Genomic DNA, 6,558 nt, shown 5'->3' on the forward strand with positions numbered 1-6,558 from the left:
CAGCAGAATGTGAATGTTATATGTTAAAGCTGGGGCCCTAAAAGTTAGGCAAGAATACAGTTCAACATAGAAACCCACTAACAAGACAGTAGGGCCAGCAGGCTATGAATGCACTGATCCTCAGCCAATTGGGGGAAGGGAGACTATTCAGTGATTCAGATACCAGGGACCTACAAGGCAAAGGTGCATAGAAATTGTCACAGTACCAATGGCAGGGGTGACTGCAGGGCCATAGGTTGTAAATCAGGACTTTACTAGTGGAGGAGGAAGTAATGTTGAGTCAATGTATCCACCCAAACTGTCTGAGTCAAGGGGAAAGGATGAGGAATAGAGGAAGAAGTCAGCATTCCACAACTGTTAGGTGAAGAAACTAGTTAGTCACATTCAGGAACCACCTTTTTTTTTCCTCTTAGATATTCCAGACCCAACTCAAAATTCACTTCCACCAGACAGCTTCTCCCTCCCTTTTTTACCTTCTTAGCACTTGTGTGTACTGTATTTTATTGGGCACTTGCATTTGGTCTCTAACTGAGATGTGTGATGCTAACTGGTAGCTTCTCAAGCCCTGAGAAATGCTTTTTGACTTCATTTGTTTCCCTTCCTTGGGATGCCTTGTACTGACAGATCTGCTCATGAGTTGCTCTAAGCTCTCCAGGTCCCCAACAGTTCTTCCTATTATGCTTACTAATCAGGACCTGGCCTGGAATATCCTTTATAGGATGGATGCCTGACAAATTCACTGTAACTGCACACATTAGAATGGTCAGGTGCCCTACCCTCTAGAGGGTCCCTCCCTTAAAAGGAGTCATACAGAAAGAAATACCTGTGTGTGTGTATACATACATATACATAAAAACTATATATTGCTACCAGACCTGAACCCAGGTAATTTATTCCTGCTTGGTTGGTTTTAATAGTATTTGGGATTGGAAGAGGTGGTATATGTACAGCAAAAAAAGAGCAATTTCTAGATTTACTTAACTAAAAGTCTGAGTTTTAAAAAACATTATGAATTTATTAAGAAGGCTAGCCCTGATCCTTTCTTGAATTCCAAACACCTTAAGGCCATTGACAAGATTTATTTTTTAATAGAAAAGCAGAACAAATGGGGCTGGGGGTGGGGGGGGAGTCTGGCGGTAATTGCCCATTTTTGAGACCTGTTAAAGACCTTAGCTTCAAAAGGCCAAGGTCTCCCACTTTATCCAGAGTCGTCTCCAGTCATCCTGATCTGCATATCCCTACTGGACCCAGATGGCTCCAGAGGAGAGAGTGAGGCTGGCAACTTTACACAGCCCTCCTTTACTTAAATCCAATTCACTTGCACTTCATGGCATCACCTCCCTGATGTCATGGTTCTTTTCAAGAATGAAAGACAAACAACAAGTAAGGGAAAGAGCTTGGCCTAGGAGCCAGGCCTCAACTTCAAATCATTGGGCCTTTTGATTATACTACATTGATGCTGAGAAAGTTAGCTAACCCCTCACAGAATTCATTGAGCACCTGCCATGTGGGAAATCCATAAGAAGCATAAGGGATGGTCCCTGCTTTTAACCTGGCTCAGAGACACAAGACAACAAATGAATGGATGGAACAATTAGTAGAAAATACAAGATGCTAAACATAGTAAGATTCTCTAGGGTTTCAAAAAAAGAACAATTCAGGATGAAAGGCCCTGTAGAGGAGATGGGATTTGATTTGGTCTTTAAAAATAAGGAAAGTTTGTATAGAAGAGAATAAAGTATTATTCCAAGCAAGGGGGACAGACTGAATAAAAGTGTGGAAGCAAAACTTAATTTAGTATGTCCTTGGGGACAGTAAGGAGAGTGGCTTGAGGTTGGTGTTGACCTGGTAGATTCAAGTTCCCAATGGAGTATAATCTTTGGAGATATGTTCCTCCATGGTCTGTGGGGAAGTATCAAGAATCCCCTTTTAGGCTTGTGTTCAATGGTTATTCTTGGTTTATTTCACTCTGACAAACCATTGAGATTCTTGAGAAGACTTCCTGTTACAGAGTCAGGTGTTTCAAACTTTACCCAGGCCAGAAACCAGATGATTTGGAATAATCACTGACACCTGGAAAAGTTGACCAATGACTTTCTTCTCTCCAAGATTCCAAAGAGTAAACAGGAGATGATTCAGAATAAACTATAAATCATGGTAAAAAGCTTTCTTTCTGGACAGCGGCTTTGATTTTAATTTAGCTTGCATTCCTTAACTATAATGCCTAATTAAGACATCTGTTAAAAGTCTATAATATTAATTTAATAGGGAGAGTCTAATAGAACTTTATTGGAATTGTCCATTTAATTAACCTCATGGGCCTTTAATGGATGTCTTAAATAGACATCATTAACGAGAGTGCTAGACAAATGAAAATTAGACTCAATAACATTCTTGGCAGTTTTTCTTGGGCTGTGAAGGACACATGCTTCCAAGTAGATTCGAGTACAAGGTATATCTACTTAACGGCAAGCAGATACATAACATCTGGGCCAGTTAGCCCAGAGTTTAGAGCCCAGTGTGACTGAAGCCAGTGTCATGGCATCAAACATGTTAGCTCCTCAAGCTAACAGAACAAGATTCTGCTCCATTGCTGATCTCTTTATAGATACTGAGGGAGTATGGATGACTGAGTATGACCTGCCCGCTTCCTGGGAAAACAATTCAGATTCCCAGTTCTGCCTTGTTCCCAAAGTGAAGCATTTTGCCCCAAACATATACATATACACATGACCTTCCCCCCAACCCAAGTTAAGAACCATCTTTTTATCTTCCATGGTCATACACCAGAGGCAGCTTTCTTGTAGTAGAAAGAGCAGTGGATCTGGAATCAGCGGACCCGGGTTTGAGTCTTGGCTCCTAGAGTCTGGGAGACGAGCAAATCATTAGCCTCTGGCCCTCAGTTTCGCCATCTATAAAAGGAGGGGATTGGACTGAATTTTTGAGGTCTAAGCTCTAAATCCCACCAATTTTTCATGTGTAAGATGTAGCCAGATTCCCAGAGTGGAGCCAAAGCTATCAATGAGACCTGGGGGCATCAAATTACGTCTAGTAGATTGTAAGTTCCTTGTGAGCAACACAATACTTTCTTCATCTCTGATTTTCAGAGCACCTAGTACACAGTAGGCACAAAATAAAGACTTGATGGATAGATGGATGAATAAATGAGAACAAGATTTTAAGGTTTTCAGTAAAACAGGACCTACACTATTGTCACAAGCAAAACTCCCACCAACTTCACTTCCCCTCTCTGGGCCTCATTTTCATCCTGTCTAAAGTGAGGGGAATGAATCTCTGAGGTCTCAGCACTCATATTTTATGATACTTTAATGGGTACCTTCTATGAATCCATGACCCCTGCCCATCCCAACTTCTGCTATTTCCTGGGGGTGGATTCTCTGTCCCAAGACATTGCTCCCTGGGGATCAGCCCAGCTAGTTCAGTGAGAGATGTTGCATTCTGGGCCATTTTAGAATTATAGCACTCCCCCTGCATCTACAAGAATCCCAAAGTTCAGTCATTCAAAAAAAATCTGTCAACCACTTGATATGTTCTAGACTCCATTGGGGGTGGGGTGAGAAATTGGTTCTGAGAGAAATAAGATGAAGTCTTTTTCCTCAAGGAGCTCACAGTCTATCAGGGACCATATGGTCCACATGGATTATATATGACAGAAGATGCCCTAAGAAAGATACAAAGTGCTGTACGAGTGAGAAGAAGCTAGGGCCTGGGATCAGAAAGATCTGAGTTCAAATCCAATCTCAGTTACTAGTTAGATAACCCTGGGCAAGTCACTTAACCTCTGTTTGCCTCAGTCTCCTCACCTGTAAAATAGGGATAATAATAGCACCTACTTCCCAGGGTTGCTGTGAGGATCAAATGTAAAGTGCCTGGCAAATATTGTTGCTTAGTCATTTTCAGTCATGTCTGACTCTTTGTACCCTGTTTGGGGTTTTCTTTTTTTTTTTTATTTGGTAAGCAATATTTTATTTTTTTCCAGTTACATGTAAAGACAGTTTTCAACATTCATTTTTATAAGATTTCGAGTTTCAAAACCCCCAAGACAGCAAGCAATCTGGTGTAGGTTACATATGTGCAATCATGTAAAAAAAATTCCACATTCGTCATGTTGTAAAAGAAGAAACAGAACAAAAGGGAAAAGTCACAAAAAAGTGAAAATGTAAGTTTCGAATTGTATTCAGACTTCATAGTTCTTTCTCTGGATGTGGATAGCATTTTCCATCATGACATAATTAGGAATTTTCTTCAATCATTGTTATTACTGAAAAAAGCTAAGTCAGTCATAGTTGATCATTGCATAATGCTGCTGTACTGTACACAGTGTTCTCCCAGTTCTCACTTCACTCAGCATCAGTTTATATAAGTCTTTCCAGGTTTTTCAGAAATGTACTTGCTCATCATTTCTTATGGAACAATACTATTCTATTACATTCATATACCACAACTTGTGCAGTCATTTCCCAATTGATGGACATTCGCTCAATTTCTAATTCCTCACTAAAATAAAAAGGACAGCTATAAATATTTTTGTACATGTAGGTTTTTCACCTTTTTTATCATCCCTTTGTGATACCTACATTTGGGCATAGTTGAATAAGTTCACAACTCCATGAACAATGCATTAGTGGCCCAATTTTCCCAAATCTTCACCCGTATTTATTTTTTTCCTTTTCTGTATATTAGCCAGTCCGTTTGGGGTTTTCTTGACAAAGATACTGGATTGGTTAGCCATTTCCTTTTCTAGTTCATTTTACAGATGAGGAAACTGAGGCAAACAGGATTAAGTGACTTGCCCAGGGTCACACGGTTAGGAAGTATCTGAGGCCAAATTTGAATTCATGTCTTCCTGACTCCAGACCTGGCATTATATCCACTGTGTCGCCTAGCTGCCTGCGGCACATAATAGGGGCTATGTAAATGCTTTATTATTATTATTAAGACATGTAGTGGGATAGGCAGATACATGCAAATGCAAAAACTTAGAGACAACACAGGGAATAAATAGTAAGTAGTCTGGTTTGCCAGGAGAGTAGAATATGTGAAAGGGGTTATGAAGTAGAGAAAATAGGAAAGGTTGGGCCTAGAACATGGTAGGCTTCAAATGTCAGGAGAAGTCTCACTTCTGTTACCTACTGGTGTCACTTAACCTCCAGAGGCTTTGGGTTTCTCCTGCCAAATGAGAGAATTGGACCTGGTTATCCCAAAGGTCCCTTCCAGTGTTAAATTGACGGTCCTAGAACATCTCTCTAGGCAGCAAAGAACCACTCAAAGGTTTTGGAGCAGGAAGTGGCATGATCAGAGCAATGCATTAGGAAGATTACTCTGGCAATTTGCAGGCCGGCTTGGAGATGATGTGCAACAGCCGGCTGTGTTGAGCAGCCAGGATCCTTTGCTTGCTAAACAACGGTGCAAACATTCTGCTTATTTACGCTCTGCTGGTCTACTTTTCTTTGAGCAACAACGACAAACACCTTGTATTTATCTGGCACCTCTCTGCCGAGGAGCTAAAAGCCCTGCCCAAGTATTCCCTAATTAATCCCCAACCACAAGGCCCAGGAAAACAGGTGGGCAGCAGGTGTGCTTTTGTGCACTTGCTGGGTGACCGACGCTATCAGGGATAGGGGCTCATGTGGGCCCTGACCTCTAGGAGCTGACAGGCTGGGGCAATGGTTCCCAAATGTTTGCATTCTGATTCCAACACCTTATTACAGAATGTTTTCATTAACTTAGATTACCTGGAACAAAATTAAATTGAAGAATTTTTAAAAAAACAATTTTTTTATATTCAAGTACAAGGAACTCCACTAAGCTAAGTCTTATTGGATAGAGGTCTTATAGGGGCCTACTTTAATGAACACATGAGAATGGTTTGTTCCTTTCACAATTGTTTGAAATAGAACTTTTAAGGTACCTAAAACCAGGTCAGTCTCAAATTTCCCCCACAAAATCTTGTTCAATAATATTAATTCATTTCGGAGACCTTTTCTTCATAGATATGTACAAAGATCAACTCTAGGCCAGCCCTTGTCAAAATCTTTACAGATTCCAAGGTGGCCAATGAGGGGTTCGAGTTAATGAGATTTGGCTGAATTCACAGTTTGCCATTGCCCGACTTCATTCAGTTTAATGACTTTGGCTGCACCGTGGGTCACCTTGAGCCAGGATCCTACACAAAGATTTTCTGGCAACATGGAGCACTTCTAAAATCTAAGGCTTCATCTTCACAGATCTGGACTCAGCCTCCATATAACCTACTCAGCCTCTGACAACTAGGGATGCCAAGTCCCCTAAGAGAGCCATGAAGCTGATTATCTACCTGCTCAAAGGAGAAGGGAAAGCAAAGAGGGCTGCAGAGAAGGGGAAAAGAGAGGTTACTGCGTGCAGGGACGGGAGGGTGAGAAGATTGAGAAGGGAAGGAAGAAAGGACATATCTGGGGTGATCAGAGCCGAGTAACAAGAAAGGAGGGGCAGGTAGGTGGTACAGTGGATAGACCTGACCTGGAGTCTGGAAGATGTGAGCCCAACTCTGGCCTCGGA

The sequence above is a fragment of the Petaurus breviceps genome, unplaced genomic scaffold (assembly GCF_028583685.1).
Source record: "Petaurus breviceps papuanus isolate PSGF00001 unplaced genomic scaffold, PetGlider_PUasm1.0 171, whole genome shotgun sequence".
NCBI classification, from domain to species: domain Eukaryota; kingdom Metazoa; phylum Chordata; class Mammalia; order Diprotodontia; family Petauridae; genus Petaurus; species Petaurus breviceps.